Consider the following 16,934-nt stretch of genomic DNA (forward strand, 5'->3'; position numbering starts at 1 on the left):
AGCAAGAATTCCCCCTGCCCCTCCATGGGGAATGGCTCCACTGCAACCCCTTTCCCTCCATTCTCTTCCCAGGATCTTGAGCATACACAGACATGTGCCAAGTGAGTGTGAGTTTCAAGCCACCAGGTCCAGATCTGGAAATGTAGTCAGCCACATGGGAATTCAGTGACAACCGCTATGCCACCTGCTGATTCCACATCTATAACTTTCTTTCCAGATCTCTTTCCTACTTACTGAGTTGGTTTTTTTTTAATCTTGTTTTTCTTTCCTTTATAAATTTTTCTTTAGAAACAACTTTTACCTTTGAATCATCTCAGAGCTTCTTTAGATTTGCTCTGATCTGATAAATTTTCCAATGAGAGGAGGACCTTAATTGAACGTGTCCTGTTGTCTCCTTTACCTCCTGTAAGAGGCAGGGCTTAGGCAGTGGGCTCTTGGGCCTAGAATAAGGTTGCATAGGATCTGGAGTTTTAAAGTCTGGGTATACTGAAGGATGGATTGACAATTTTCCTGTGTTATTTTTTATTTAAAAAGGGGGCTGGAAAGTCTCTGCTGAGAAGCTTCCAAGCTATTTGTGGGCCCCTCTGTCAGTGGTAGCTGACTATAGCCAGGAGGGTTATAGCTCATCTTAGGTTCTGCTAGAAGTAAAGAAACGTTTCTAAATGACTTTGAATACCCCTAGCAAGGAAAGAAGATCTGCAGAGCTGAGCATTCTTTTAATCCTATAATTGCAGGTCTTGGGATCTTCCTGGTTAGTATCTGCTCAAAAGCCAAAGAAACATGTTGAAACCCAGCTGTGTATTTATCAGGATTGTCAGAAAAGCAACCACCCGAGTCAGCTTAATCTGTTTAAGCTCAGTAAGAGAAAAGGGCTTGCAAACACAAATTGGTCAGAATTGTAGGGACTGAGACTGGAGGGGTTGATGGGAGGCATTGAAAGGAGATGAGGTCTGCACTAGGACTGAGGACAACAGCAGACTGCAGTTCAGCAAGGAGGTCCCTCCTGAGTAAGGAGGTAGGGCAGGTGGGCATAACTAAAAAGGAGTGGGTGAAGGGTATAGTTCCAATGAGGCAAGATAGGAAGTCTGTAATGGTTTTGAGACAAGACCATCAATCTCCACAAGAGACAAGAGACTGAGGAGGTATTCAGAGTCCAGCATGACTAAGTAAGATTGAGTAGGTAGCCCCCGTATCTAATAGGAAAGAGATCTGTTCATCTGCCTCCACAATGTTTACCTTAGGTTCAGCCTTGGTTGGTTAAGGCAGGGGCCTCTGACTAACATCCTGGCAGGGAGAATCCTGGCTCTGTTGAGGGCTTTGGAAGGGCACCCTCCAAGCATTGAGCCTTGGGGACAGTCCATCTTCCAATATCCCCACAACTTACACACTGGTCATGGCCCAAGCAGAGCCCTGGGTTGAGGACAGGTGTTTGCCTAGTGCCCTTCATTGCCATGCCTGAAGCAGGTGAAGGTCATGCTGATGGTTGCTGTGCCATCTTCTTGTAGCTTCCCAGGATGTCAGTGGCAGGTGGTTGGGATTTAGCCTCATCTCTTTTAAGTTTTCATTTGACATTTTCTTCTTCTCTATTGCTAAAGATTTTTTTTCTTTACTTAGCTTTTATTTCATAATTATAAACTTAACTTTGCAATTCAGCTAGATTTGGAGAGGAATAAGGAAAATATTGAACCCAAAGAACTGCAGCGAGAGCACAGGTTACAGAACAAAGCAAACAGAGGGGGTGGAGGGTGCTCTCCTGAGCTACAGAAGGAGTGGTCTAGTGGTTAAGAGAAGTCAAGTTCATTAGAGTTGTCCACAGTCAGCCATAGTGATCTTCTTGTTGGTTTTGCCATTCTTGAACCCAAAGGTGGGGTCATAGGTGAGGTCATAGGTGAGGCAATAGCTAAAGGGCTGAAATTCTATGGAAAGGGATGTGGTCTCTTTTATTTGAGAGCCATTAGAGAGGGTAAAAGACACGTGGACATGAATTGTGCCTTCAGCACTGGCAACTTCCCGAAGAGGCAGAAGAGGTGCAGAGATTTGTCAGGATGAGAGAAATGGGTACTAGGGTGAGTATGGGAAGGGGAGGAAGAAGGAGAAAGGTAGAGATGGATCTCCTATGCAGGGGAAGCAGAAGCCCAAGGAGGAAGATTATAGTGGGTGGAGGGACCTGAGGAGTCTAGTGGGGAAAGAAAGCAGTTCTCGAATGGGAAGAGGGTCTCAGAGAAGTAGAATTTTTTTTAACTTTATTTATTTACTTAATTTGACCAGAGTGAGATAGAGTGAAAGAGAGAGAGAGAGAAAGTGAGGAAGCAAGTCGCCAGATCTGGGAGTCAAACTGTGATCGACCATGTGGGAGTCCAGCACCTTTAACCACCACACCACCTGCCAGCCCCAGGAAGTAATTCAGCTAGATTTGGAGAGGAATAAGGAAAATATTGAACCCAAAGAACTGCAGCGAGAGCACAGGTTACAGAACAAAGCAAACAGAGGGGGTGGAGGGTGCTCTCCTGAGCTACAGAAGGAGTGGTCTAGTGGTTAAGAGAAGTCAAGTTCATTAGAGTTGTCCACAGTCAGCCATAGTGATCTTCTTGTTGGTTTTGCCATTCTTGAACCCAAAGGTGGGGTCATAGGTGAGGTCATAGGTGAGGCAATAGCTAAAGGGCTGAAATTCTATGGAAAGGGATGTGGTCTCTTTTATTTGAGAGCCATTAGAGAGGGTAAAAGACACGTGGACATGAATTGTGCCTTCAGCACTGGCAACTTCCCGAAGAGGCAGAAGAGGTGCAGAGATTTGTCAGGATGAGAGAAATGGGTACTAGGGTGAGTATGGGAAGGGGAGGAAGAAGGAGAAAGGTAGAGATGGATCTCCTATGCAGGGGAAGCAGAAGCCCAAGGAGGAAGATTATAGTGGGTGGAGGGACCTGAGGAGTCTAGTGGGGAAAGAAAGCAGTTCTCGAATGGGAAGAGGGTCTCAGAGAAGTAGAATTTTTTTTAACTTTATTTATTTACTTAATTTGACCAGAGTGAGATAGAGTGAAAGAGAGAGAGAGAGAAAGTGAGGAAGCAAGTCGCCAGATCTGGGAGTCAAACTGTGATCGACCATGTGGGAGTCCAGCACCTTTAACCACCACACCACCTGCCAGCCCCAGGAAGTAGAATTTGATAAGTGGTACAGGCATGGCAATAGGACGGACAGGCATGCAGATAGAAAAAGGCCTGGAGATATGGAACCTCAGACTACCTGCCATTACATTGGAGAAAATTATCAAGATTGTGAAAAATGTGGAAATCCAAAGTACCATTTTCTGGCCATTGAGCAAGCTTGATTGGGGCCAGACTGAATTATCGAAGAATATGTCATGATGGAACTTCATTTCACCTCTGGGAAAAAGCCGTGGAGCTATTTTAGGAGACAGGTCAAAGGCTATCCTTTGGAATATGTGATTGGAGATTGCCCATGGTGGGGGAAGTGAGCAGACAAGAGACACAGGAGGGTCCCTTGGTGGACAGAGCATACCCTAGTCTAAAAATTCTCTCTGACAGTGAGATGTGGACCATACTTGAAGAGGAGCATCCCCCAGTGTAAGAGAGTCAGGAAGTGACCTGGTCCCCATTGGAGGGAGTCATCAACCTTGAGTTAGGTTTTATTTCCTGTGAGAAGACTTGGTCCCAGGACAACACCTCTGAATGGGGGTCAAAGTCTTATCACTGATATGAATGAGAAGTCTAGTGTGACATGCAGCAGAGAGTGACAGCGATGATGGAGGTCCTGTTTGAGACGGCTGCCTCCATGGGTCTTCTTGGGTTTCGGCACCAAAATGTCTCTGTTTGGAGTAAGACTTGGCATATATCATCTCAAGAGAAAAGAGGAAACTTTATTAAGCAAGAGTGCCCCATGGTCTGAAGCCACAGATACCTCAGCCCACCCATCATGAAAGAGGAGGGTCTTTATTTTATTTTATTTTTTTGAAGATTTTGCCATAGGACTCATGTGCTCACCAGAGAGAGACAAAGGAAAAGTGAGGAATCAGGGGGTCCTGGGAGGAATGGTCATGCCACAATCCCTTCTTTTCCATAATCCTTTTAGGATTTGGGGCACACATGCACACATGCCCAGCATGGGTTTCAACTGACCAGGTCTGGGACTCCAACCGCAGACCATGTGGGAGTCCAGCACTTCAAACTATCATACCACCTGCTGACACCAAACTACTGAACCCAAGTAGGGTCTTTTTATAAAGTTACTGATTAACGCATTCTGGGAGATCATATGTCAGTTTATTTACTTTTTTAAAAAAATATTTTTTTAAGATTTTGCTTAAGTTCCATGTTCTTGGAGTAAGAGACAATGAGAGGAATAGTGAAAACTCTCCCTCTAAAGGCAATGGCCATTTTGCAATCCCTTCTCCTTCTAGGACTTTGGATATGTGTACACATGCTCCTGGCATGATTTTCAAGCAACGGGTCTGGGACTCCAACCGCAGTTTGCTGTGTGAGAGTCCAACACCTCAAACACTATGTCACCTACTGGTCCCTGTATATCACATGTTACATATTCCAAACAGTTTGTGTTTTTTTGTTTTAGTTTGTACTGTGCTTGTTTTATGTCATTGTATACCACTCTCTGGGTCAGCATGACCTTGCAATAGCTGTGCCTGCCATGTGGGCCCCTGCCATGGTCGGGTCTGCAGAGGTCTGGCCTTCATTCCTTGTCAGGCCTTGAACAACCCCTGTTGGTCTCAGACTCAGAAAAGCTTTACTGAATGTGACCGTAGAGATACATGTGCAAGCATGCCTAGAATCCTGAGTGGATGGAGAAATGGAGGCAAAGGATTGCAGTGTAACCGTGTCCCATTATGTACTTTCTTCATTCTCTTTGTTTTCGTCTCTGGTGGGTGTCCATGCTCTCTGGCAATTAATTTAAAAAAAAAAAAAAAAGAGGTGATTGATTCATGAGGACTAAGCCCTCTTGAATAAATTACTGATGTTATTTCTGGAGTATGTTAATTCTGGAAAGAGCAGGATGTTAGAGAAGTAAGCTCTGCTCACTCTGTCTCTTTTGCACGCGCTGATTTGCCCTTCTGTTTTCTGCCATGAGCACAAAGACCTTCACCAGACACGGTCCCATCATCTTGAACTTGCCAGCCTTTAGAACCATGACCTAGGTAAACATCTTCTCTTTATAAATTACTCAGTCTGTAGCACTTAGTATTCAGTTATAGCAACAGAAAATTAACCAAGACACGTGGTTTCTCAATTATTTTAGAATATTTCAGTTTGTTGTTTTATTTATGTTATGGTCTTTTTGTTAATAAAATGACTTCTTTTTAAGAGACAAAGCTTATGTTTCTCATGTAACTCATATTTCATATATTTTTTCAGTGAATATTTTTGAGGACCTACTAAGAATTAGGCAATGGGATTTTAACTTACTGTGAGATGTACACTATCGATACCTCCTCTTTTCCCAACTTGAAATCTCATAGGTCTGAAGCTTAAAATCATGATCCTTTTTATAAAACAATCTTTGGTTCACATCAGTTTGCCAGGTTAAAAATAAAATAGTTTGTGAGAAAGTTCCCTGCTCTTGGCAAAGGATTTAAAGCTTTATTTGGAATCCTAGTAAATGTCTTTGAATCTGTGTTTATTGATTTCACATGATTAAGGCCCTCTGTGGTCAAAAGGCACTGGGATTACTGCTCTGAGGAGAAAGTCTGCATTACTTTACACTTAAATATCTTTCCAGGTGAGCTTTCCTTTGGCTTTCAAGCAAGTTTCTAAGTTTGTTTTGACCTTGCATTTTTCTTAGTCTTTTCTGTATGTGTGTACGCTCAGGCCTGGGCATGCTTTCCTCAGTGAAGACTTTCTATAAGCTTTATTTACCTATACACAATGTTTGATCATCTCAGTTTAAGTTTAATGTATTTTGTTTTAAATGCATTTACGTTTGAGTCCACATTTCAAGTATGGTTTCTAATAGTACCCTAGTCCCTTGTTTATTCAACTACGAATTATTTTAACTTGCATAATTCATCAATGAATCATGACAAAGAAACCTAAGAAGAATGATATGTTACCTTCGTTTTTAACCATAGAAAATTCTGTTTTATTTATGAAAAAAAAAATACATGTAGGACTCGACTCATAATGCCTCACCAAAAACAATTACCATAAAATTACAGAAAAAATGCATAGTAAAAATGAATTATTTAAGTCACTACAAAAAACTCAGTGGGTTCAATTAGAGTTCCAGAGCTGTGAAGACAGCCGAAGTGTATATAGAGGGTTGTTTCTACCCACGAATGTCTCAGAAAATGCTGGAAACAAAGCTCAGTATTCTGTTTCACTGTGCCAACTTGTGCTCACCCTTGCTGAGCTGCAAGCTCCGTCACTGAGATCTGAGGACGTAGAAGGAAACTCGATTTTTGTTTTGACTGTGATTTTAGTTTTGTCCATGTTGTAGTGGAACAGGTAGACAACAGATGCCTTGAATGAGAAAAACAAGAAACAGCAAAAATAAAATGAAGTGGTTAAATTGGTGATGAACAAATTCAGGATAATTGTTATTGGGAAAATTTTCAGTATTTGAATTGTGCAGACAATCACTGTTGAAAAAATATGCTTCACTTTAAGGAACTAGCCTATATATAATCCATTGTGTAAGGTAAACCCAGTATTATGCACAATGTCAACACACTGTAGCATATCCCAATGGAAGTTAGATCAATATGTAATAACATTGGGACCTCAAATTCCTTGGAACCAGCAGATGGCATAATGGTTACATTCCTGGATTCCCACATAGTCAACTGCAGTTGGAGTCCCATACCCAGCTGTTTAAAACTCATACCAGGCGGGCATGCGTGTATGCCCAAACTCCCGAGAAGAGAATGCAAGATGGCCCCAGGGGGTACTTTCTTGCTTTCTGTTTCTCTGTCTTTATTTCTCTGGCAACTGCATGTGTCCTATAGCAAAAATCTCTTAAAAAAAAAAAATCTGGTCTCTTTGTATAAACCTCAGATGAATAAGCTGTTACTAACTTTAGATGCCTTCTCATTTTCTTAATGGCTTGTGAAAATTTGAGTAGCACCATATCTTTAAAGTATATCGATTTGCCTAATAGAATGTTATTCTTCTGAGACCAGGTGGTGGTACAGTGGTACTGCTGTTGCGGAAAAACAGCCGCCAAGGAACTAAAAGCGGCACTCCAAAGAGAATGGAGAACTCCTTATTAAGTCGGCTGGTACAGAGGAGTTAACTCGATCTCTGGCCCTGGTGGGGAGTTAGGCACAGTCTTTTATGGGGGAGTTGGGGAAGCAGGAGTCTCAGCAGGCTGGGAAATCCTATGGGAGGGAAACAGGGCCAGGATTTGTCCTAAAAAGGAAAGTGGAAGATAAGCAGGGAGTCTAACTTCTCAAGGTTTCAGGTTGCTTTTATTGCTCAAAGGGGAGGGACAATGAGTTTGCAGAGGAATGGGAAGTTTTAGCAATTACTGGCCTTGGGCTATTGGCAAGTTCCAGGCCTCTCCATGTCACTGTGACCAAGGCTTCAGGGTAAATGTACCTGTTTTACTTCCCAGACTTTCCTGAGCACGCCAGCCAAGCACACGGGTCTGTGATCTGGGCCAATTTACACTGGCAGTACATTGTGGGGACCTTGTTCAAGGAACCTCTCTCTCCTTCTCTCTCTCTATTTCTGTTTCTCTCTCTCATGGAAGAAATAAATTATATAAACTTACTTAAAAAGTGAAGAATGTTCTTTTTCTGAATGATTTGATATTATTTCTAATTTTCATCTCTGAGTGAATCTACAAGGAACAGGCCATAGTACTACATTGTGGACAACGTCTTGGTTCAAGTACACTCCGTTGAAGCTTAGCTGTGAGGTATTAGACACAATTTCTTGGTCAAACACAAAACGTTGATAATAATACAATCTACTTCTTTCACATAGTCACTCAAATACCTACATTTAAAAGGTATTTATTGATAGCTTTCCATTTTCCATAAAAGACTTGAAATGTTTTATAAAAATGTACATTGGATTATCCATCCTATAATTGAGTGAGGGGGAGCATCTCACAGGGTCAGTCTTATTTATTTATTTATATATTTATTTATTTATTTTTGTAGAGATTTTTGCTATAGGGCATGTATACTTGCTGGAGAAGCAGAGAGAGACAGGAAGTGAGAAATCACCCCCAGGAGGGATGGTCACTGCAGTTCCTTCTCCTTCAATCTCCTCCTGTAGTTTCTGGACATGCATGCACACACTCCCAGCATGAGTTTCAAGCCAACGGGTCTGGGACTTGAACTGCAGTTGACCATGTGGGAGTTCAGTGATGTAACCATTATGATATCTGCTGGTCCCTTATGTGCTCAGCCCTAGTGGCCTGAGGAACACACTAGGCGTGTGTGTGAGTGTAGTGGCCTGAGGAACACACTAGGCGTGTGTGTGTGAGTGTGTGAGTTCTCGGTCAGACTAGCTGGGGAAGTCCAGGGGAAGGGGTTGAAGTGTGACCCTGCCCCATGGTGGGGTACTTTCTCCCTCTCACGCTGTCTCCCTCTGTCACCTGCATGTGTCCTCTGGCAATTGAATGTCCATCATACCTTAACATGAAATAGTACATTATTTGGCATATAAGGTAGAGATGGACTCCAGATTTGATTTCAGATTTTTACCCAGGAAAGAATGTATGTCAAGAGATTAAACACAACAGTGCCCTGGAATTTTTTCCCTGACTCCGATTTATTCCTTAAATCATTAAAATGACTACAGCATTTTTGGAGAGGCATTTGTCAAAACATAAAAAAATTATATGTAAAACTTAAAACTCAGCAGTTCTACTTTTAAGAAATTATCAAAAAAAATCATTAAAAATGTACCCCAACATTTTTAGAAGTCCCTAAGTTTTTTTAGCAGACAGTTGTTTACATTGCAATAAAAAGTGACAACTCAGAGCCAGAAAACTGGAGCTTACATAATGAATGTTGAAATATTCCTATAAAAATATTATTTACCAGTTAAATGATAGTATTGCCCTATTCATTAACTGGGTAAGGTTCACAATATTTAGTTGGAAAAGTAAGTTGAATGAATAGTAAATATCATCTGATTCCATGTTTTACAGAAATGAAGTATCTGAGGTTTACAGATGATGTTAAAAGTAGTGGCTGGTTAATGAGGATAGAAATTCTTTATTAAACATTTCTAATAGTCTGTAATATGCCAGGAATATCTTATTTAAATAATTATATAATTTCTAATAAATATATTATATATACATTTTATTTGTACATATATATTTAATTGTACTATAATGTTTCTGGTTTTTCTAATCCCACATTTATTTGTCTACTTGAGCCTTCCTAAAGTAATATTGCTTTATTAGAGTTTTCTGTTTCACTTGCAATAATTCCAATTTTTCAAAAGAATTTAATACATTTGATGTGCTATTTGCCCAAAGTAAAAGTTCACAGCAGAGGCCAGCAGGAGGCATAGTGATTAGGGCTGGATTTCCCCATTACCCATCATGGTTCAAGTCCTGGAACTGGAAGCTTGACAGTCATGCTGGGCACATGGACACACATGCTCAGAATCCCAAGAGGAGAAGAGAGGAGAAGTGAGTGTGTCGTGCCCCACCCTCCTGGCGGGTGATCTCTCACTTCCCCTCACTGTCTCTTTCTGGTGAGAGCATGTACCCTATGCCAAAAACCCGAAACAAAACAAAACAAAAAGTCACAGCACTTCTAACTCTCATAAGATGAGAACATTTTGCAATATGACATAAACCGAGTTGGTGTTTTAGTGACATTGTTTACAATTTAAATAGTAATTATAAATTAAGCAGTTGCTGTAACAACTTCATCATTCCTAGCTGCTTGATATGCTGTTGTCCATTACTTCATAGTCATTTTGTATTCCAGTCAAATCTTGTTTCATAGAGACAGTCTATTATAATTTTACATTACATATAAGGATGACCCCTGTTTGAATTGCTGGTAATTTTTTTTTTCTCTGTAACTCTTTTTTTTTTTTTTTAATTGGAGCATGTGTGCATGTGCCCTATAGCAAAAATCTCACAAAATAATAATAATAATAAATAATAATAATTTGGCTTTTTAGAGAATACATTACAAAATCGCAGCTTGAACAAAAGAAAGTGCTAACACTATAATTAGTCTAATGGATATTAAGTTAGATAAGACTAACAACTACAGTTGTTCATAGAGAAAGTGATCCTAAGGTTTAAGAGTATTTTTGAAATAATCCTGTAAAGAACCAAGTACATCCACAAATATTAGGAAAAAAATCTGTGTATGATGTAAATATGTACATAAATGCAGACAGGACCAGCCTGCGGGATGGTGGCTGGGATGGCAGGATCCCACGCAGTGACTGTGCTATTTGAGCTCCAGACCCAGCAGCTTGAAAATCCCAAGAGGAGAATGGACAAGGGATTGTGACGTGGCCATCCCTGCTGGGGGCGCTTTCTCATTTTTCTCTCTCTGTCTGTGTGTGTGTGTCCAGCAAACACATGAACCTTATAGAAAAAAGTATATACAATTAATTTCTAATAGTTTCAATGTATGTGTATAAAGATCACAATGGATGTAATATACTTGCACGTATGTATATGTCTATACACACATATATAAGTAGGCAAAAATATACTCACATACAAACACATACACACAGAAAAATGGTTCAGAAAATATTTATAAATTATCTTCTTTAACCAGAGTTCAAAGCTCCAGTACTTAGGATCATTTTAATAAAGTGAAATGATTAAAACTGAGCAATTTATTTATTTACTTATTTAGGTTTTTGCCTTAGGGCATATGTGCTCACCAGAGAGAGACAGAGAGAGAGAGAAAATAAGACATCATCCATCAGGGGGAATGGGTAGAATGCAATCACTTCTTCATCTTCCTCTCAGGATTTTGGGTGCCCAACATGTTTATCAAGCCATTGGATCTAGGACTTGAACCACAGTGGGCCATGTGGGAGTCCAATGCCTTAACCACCACACCATCTGCTGGCTCTAAAACTGAAGAAATATTTACATTCTGAAGTTGAAGCCAAGTTAAATCTTTATCTTAGTAGATTATTAGTAGTGGGAACAGAAAGCTTGATAACATTTTGGCACTACACCACAAGAAGGAGCTTAGGTTAGCAGAGCAAACCAAGATATATCTTTCTTCCTGCGGTGGTAACAGGATGGGTGGCTGTTGCCTGTGACCAAAACCCTTCTTAACCCTGTAATTTTACACCCATTCTAAAGGTTTGCAAAGCATAGCATTTTGGTTTTTCGTTTGTTTGTTTGGAGGTCATGCTTACCTCCAGTGCTGGGTTAGTGCTGCCTCTTCCTAAGAAAATATGCCAACGCCAATCGTTTTCCATCTTCCAGAGGTCGTGGACTTCTCTCAGCCACCATTATCCTCTTTCCTGTAATCCAGATCACTGGATTTTTTTTCCCTTTCTTTTACTCTAATTCTCTTAGAATGATGAATAAAAATACATTTTTAAGGAGGCATCATGGCATGTATCTATAATCCTAGTTACTCGGGAGGTTGAGGCAAAGAAGGCCAGCCTGGGCAACATAGTGAAGACCCTGTCTCTAAAAACCATTAAAAAAAATTATTGGTTAATAGTAGTAGAATGGTCTTATAAATGTTATTAAAAAAAAACTATGATAAAAGTAAGATTATTTTTTATATTTACCTCTTTTCTGTAATGAATAGAGACCTTGCTTCACATTCTACACCTTTTGTAATTATTTTGAAAATGGATTTTCTAGTTTCTACTGTGTTTTCCTTAACATTCCCTCCTAATGTTTTTGTTTGTTTGTTTTCTTCCATTTTCTCCTTTCCATGTTTAATTCTTCTTCCAGTCCTATAATGGTTTCAAAGGAAAAGTTCACATTTACACTTGCATCAGGCGATGTCTTAGTTTGTACCCTCTGTTTGTGGCTTTAAGTGTAATGGAAACTCCTTGTTGCTTCCCAATACTAATGTATTCCATCCCATCTAGGATTTAAGTTTGTCTCTTGTTATTTGTCTGGGGTCTTCTAATTATGTTGATATCAATGAGAAGTAAGTTTGAATGTTAGATAAAGCTGAGGGATGAGAATTAAGTTGCAATGTTACATGAACTTCAGGGAAAGCTCTTTAAGATGAATTTTTACTTTTTTTTTTATGCTACAGGGCATGAGCGCTCACCAGAGAAAGACAGAAAGAAGGAGGGGGTTGGTGATGAGCACTCCATCCCAGGGATGAGGGCCATGCCCAATCCTTTCTCTAGTTTCCTCTGGGGATTTTCAGGCATGCATGCACATGCACCCAAGTGATTTTGAAGCTCTTGGTTCAGACTCAAACCAAGTCAGCCCATGTAGAATCCAGTGCCTTAACCTCCACGCCACCTGCAGGTTCACAATTCTTCCTTTTTCCCTTTTTCTTTCTGTAACAGAATGGCAGCTCTGAAGGCTCTAATACAGGAGCCTTCTTGGATTATGAGGTGACCTTGAAAAATCAAAGCCTGGGGCCCCAGAACCACTCTATCATCCCTTGGCTGCCTGATTTCAGGCACCCTTTAAAGAAGAGAATATCTTTCTGACTTTTAGACCGTTATGACCAGGCGTGATCCAATAGCCTACATGGTATTAATGTAATTGTCAACACTCTTCTTCCTTATGAAGGCTAGTGAATTCAAAATTTTGATAACTGTTTCTTTTCTCTAGTAGTCCCCTAATGCCCCATGTAATCAATATTGAATTGACTAATGATGAGCTTGTGGTGCTATTCTTTAGTTATGATCAGTTTTCAGGATGATTATTAATTTACTTTACCAAAATAAAAATTTCCTGTGTCACTGTATTGGAAAGGATTTCTCTAAATTTGCCTTTTTAAAAATTTTGTTTATGAGAGAGAAAGAAAGAGAGAGAGAAAGTGAGAAAGGGAGGCACAAGGCCCAGGACTTGAACCATTGTCAGCCATGTGGGAGTGCCCATCTCCTGAACCACTACACCACCTGCTGGTCCCAATTTGCCTTGTTTTAATAATAAATTCTGGAGGTTTTTTGGTTGTTTGTTTTGTTTTTATTTTTGTTCTTAGATTTTTGCCACAGGGCACGTGTGCTCCCCTGAGAGAAACAGAAAGAGGGAAAGAAACCATTTCTCAGGAGGAACGGCCATTCTCCTCTCCTCCATTCTCCTCTCAGGATCCTTGGCATGCATGCACGTGCTCCCCGTGTGATTTTGGGGACTGGAACCATGGTCAGCTATGTGGGAGCTGAGCACCCCTACCACCATGATACCCTCTGACCTCAAATTCTGGAGTTCTGTTCTTATTTTTATCTCAGATGTTTTTTGTTTGCTATTTTAGTGATTCATATCATTCCTTATCTTAAATATGATTTTTTGCCTTTAATCTAACTTTTTATATATTTCATTAAAAATTTAGTTTTACAGGGACCAGCAGTTAGTGTAATGGCTATGTTGCTGGACTCCCACGTAGTCAACCTAGTGGCTTGAACCTCACGCCAGGCGCATGTGCGTGTGTGCCCAAGATCCCGAGAGAAGTATGGAGAAGAGATTGCGGCGTGGCCATCCCCCTTGGGGGGGCGCTTTCTGTCTCTATGTCTCTCTCTATCTGTCTGGTGAACACACGCTCCCTATAGCAAAAAAAAAAAAAAAAACCTCTCCCCCCCCCAAAAAAAAATTTAGTTTTACATTTTTTCCATGTAAATTTCTTTTAATATTAGACTTCTTTTTTATTGGGGGAGGCTGGGTTTGCCACATTGTGCACACACTTGTCAGAAAAAACCAGAAAGAGAAAAAGTGAGAAATCATCCCCCAGGGAGGATGGCCAAAGGGCAATCCCTTCTCCTCCATTCTCCTCCTGGGATTTTGGGCATGCACATATATGTGTCCTGCATAATTTTCAAGCTGCCTTTCCACAACTCAAGTCATGGTGGGCCATGTGGGAAGTCCAGTACCTCAACCATATATGCCACCTGCTAGTCCTGAGACTTACTCTTTTTTTTTTTTTTTTTTTTTGGACTACCATATAAATGAGATTTCTCTTTTAATAGCATTTACTATGAACATACCTACATAAAAGAACCTAGTAGAATTAATTTTTGTATTTGCAGCTGTCTAATATATTATACGGTAATATATCTGCCTTTGTCATTTGGTGACTTGAAAGTAAAATTTATGAAATTATTACATGTGTACTTATTACACATCTTCTATTAATTTCTTAGGTAAGTTGTATCTTTTTTGCTTTTTTTTTAATATTAGGTTTTTGCCATAGGGTGTGTGTATTTGCCAGAGAGGGAAAGTGATAGATAACGCTGTCAGGGAGGGCGGAGTGACCACGTCACAGTCCCTTCACCTCCACTCTCCTTGTGGGATTTTAAGCATGCACACACATGTGTCTGACATGATTTTCAGGCCACCAGGTCCAGGACTTGAACTGTGGTGGGCCAAGTGGGAATCTATCATCTTAACTACCATGCCTCTTGGGTAAATTTTTTGTCTCTTTTTATCATTTTTCTTTTTTGGTGGTAGCCTAAAAATTCTATGAAGCTTTTCAAGTCAGCATAGAGTGTCATAGCCTAGCAACTTTAAGTTGGTAAAGTATATGATTCATTCTACAGAAACATACAATTTCTGAATTAAAGTGTATCTTATATTATAAAGTGTATCTTATATTATAAAGTGTATTTTCTCTCACTTTGCCCTGGTCCTTAATATCACCTCAGTCAAATAATATAATACCTTGTCAATTATCAATGATTTATTTATTTTTTTTTGGAGAGAGAGATTTTTGCTATAGGGCAATTGCACTCACCAGAGAAACAGAGCGATACAGAGAGATAGAAAACAAGAAATCACCTCCACCCCAGGAGGGATGTCCATGTTGTAATCCCTTCTCTTCCCTTCTCCTCTCAAGATTTCGGGCACACATGCACACACGCTTGGCATGACCAGGACTCGAACTGCAGTTGACCACATAGGAGTCCAGCAATGTAACCATTGTGCCATCTGCTGGTCCCTCAATGATTTTATTCTTTAGTCTTGTATTTTACTTGTCAAAACACCATCATTATCTCTTAGCTTTATCACAAGAGTCTTCAGATATAAGTACAATATTTCTCTATTACTTTTCCTGCCCTGATGCAGAGTAACTATAAACTTCTTTGAAAAACAAACTTCACAAAGAAAACTGCTTTTATTTGAACATCATAGAAAAAAATCTTCATTCATAACTAATTACAACGTTCTATTTAACTGTGCCCCAGATACTCATCTAAGGTGAGTCGGCTTGGTCTCTGTGGACGTTCAGGTATTTCTTTTGGACCTGGATAAACGTAAGGCCTAAGGTTAAAAATTATGAAAAGAAAGTCCTTCTGTTTAAAGTGACACTCCAAAGAAATGTTTCTTACACATCCACCATCCCCCTTCAAAAAAAAATGGAAAATATTTGTCATTTGTATTACTTTGCAGAAGTCTATTTATCATGAATAAAATTAGAAAATAAGTTTTGATCTTTGATTTAAATCAATGGGCTCATCAAACTAATATTTGAAAAGCAACAAAACTTACTATTTTATAGTTACCATATAATAAAGTATATGCTTTATATTATACAACTGAATCTTTATTTCCATTATTTTTTTTCTTAAATAAGCTGTTAATTTTTGCAATAGTTTTAGATTTGTAGAAAAGTTTGCAAAGACGGTGCAGAGATTTCTATTGTACTGTTCACCCCGCAGTCTCCCTCGGTATCAGTCTCTTACATAGCCATTGGTTATGGTGCATTTATCAAAACTAACAAGTCAATGTTGGTATGTTATTATTAACTAAATGCCAGACTTTATATGGACATCACCGATGTTTCCATGGATTCTTTTTTTCTGCTCTTGGCTCCTCTCCACAGCGCCACTTTGCATTCAGTCTCTTCTGCATGACAGTTTCTCAGTCTGTCTTTGTTTTTCATGAGCTTGACAGCTTTGGAAGAGTACTCGCTGGTATCTGCAGAATGCCCCTGAACTTGGATTTGTCTAACACTTTCTTACAATTAGATGGAGATTGTGGATTTGAGGTTAAGCACCCCTCTTCTCCCGTCCTGTCAGGGAAATCATGGTATCTCCATGACATTCCCGAGATGTTAGTCTTCATCCATGGTTAAGGTGATGTCTGCCAAGCTTAACGTGGCAAAGTTTCTCTCTTTCTCTGTCCCTGTCATATTCTTTGGAGGTAAGTCACTAAGCACAGTTTATCATCACATCTCCTATAGAAAGTCATTGAAACTGTAATGCAAGGAGAGTTACTGAATGTGTTTTGAGTTTATTTGTAAGTTTAAGTACACTCCGGCCAAGACATCGATTTACTCCCTCTCAGTCTATTAATTTAGTGAAGATACGCTATCCAGAGAATTCTGAAAACAATATTCTAATGCTTTCAGTAAATTTCAGAATAACAATAATAACATTTGATCCAGGAAGTACAATCTAACAAAATACTTACATAATAGTAAATAGTGTAAGTTCTTATATAGACAGCTGACTCTTCATGAATTCCCACAAAAGGTCTCCTTTGATCTCTGCTTCAGGCCTGTGTGGGAGGGTGATCCAAGTGTATGGTTTACCTGGTCACGTGGACAGATGCTGAGCCCAAGAACACCAGGCTTGCCGTGTGTTTTTTGGAAACCCCAAGCATGTTCCAAAAGGCTTACCTGCTGCTAAAGAAAGAGGTTTTATTTCAAAATATGTTCAAAGAGGTTCCTTCAAGCTACCCACTACAGATTTCCATCCTGACAATGTAAAGACTTCTTCAAAAAGTAGCGACGACTTGTACTAGCATAAGTAAGGGTGAAAGCTTTATTTTTTAATCCATTCAGAAAACGGTGTTTCTGCAGAGTCGTGTA

The sequence above is a fragment of the Tupaia chinensis genome, unplaced genomic scaffold, assembly GCF_000334495.1.
Source record: "Tupaia chinensis unplaced genomic scaffold, TupChi_1.0 Scaffold139833_1, whole genome shotgun sequence".
Taxonomy (NCBI): Eukaryota; Metazoa; Chordata; class Mammalia; order Scandentia; family Tupaiidae; genus Tupaia; species Tupaia belangeri.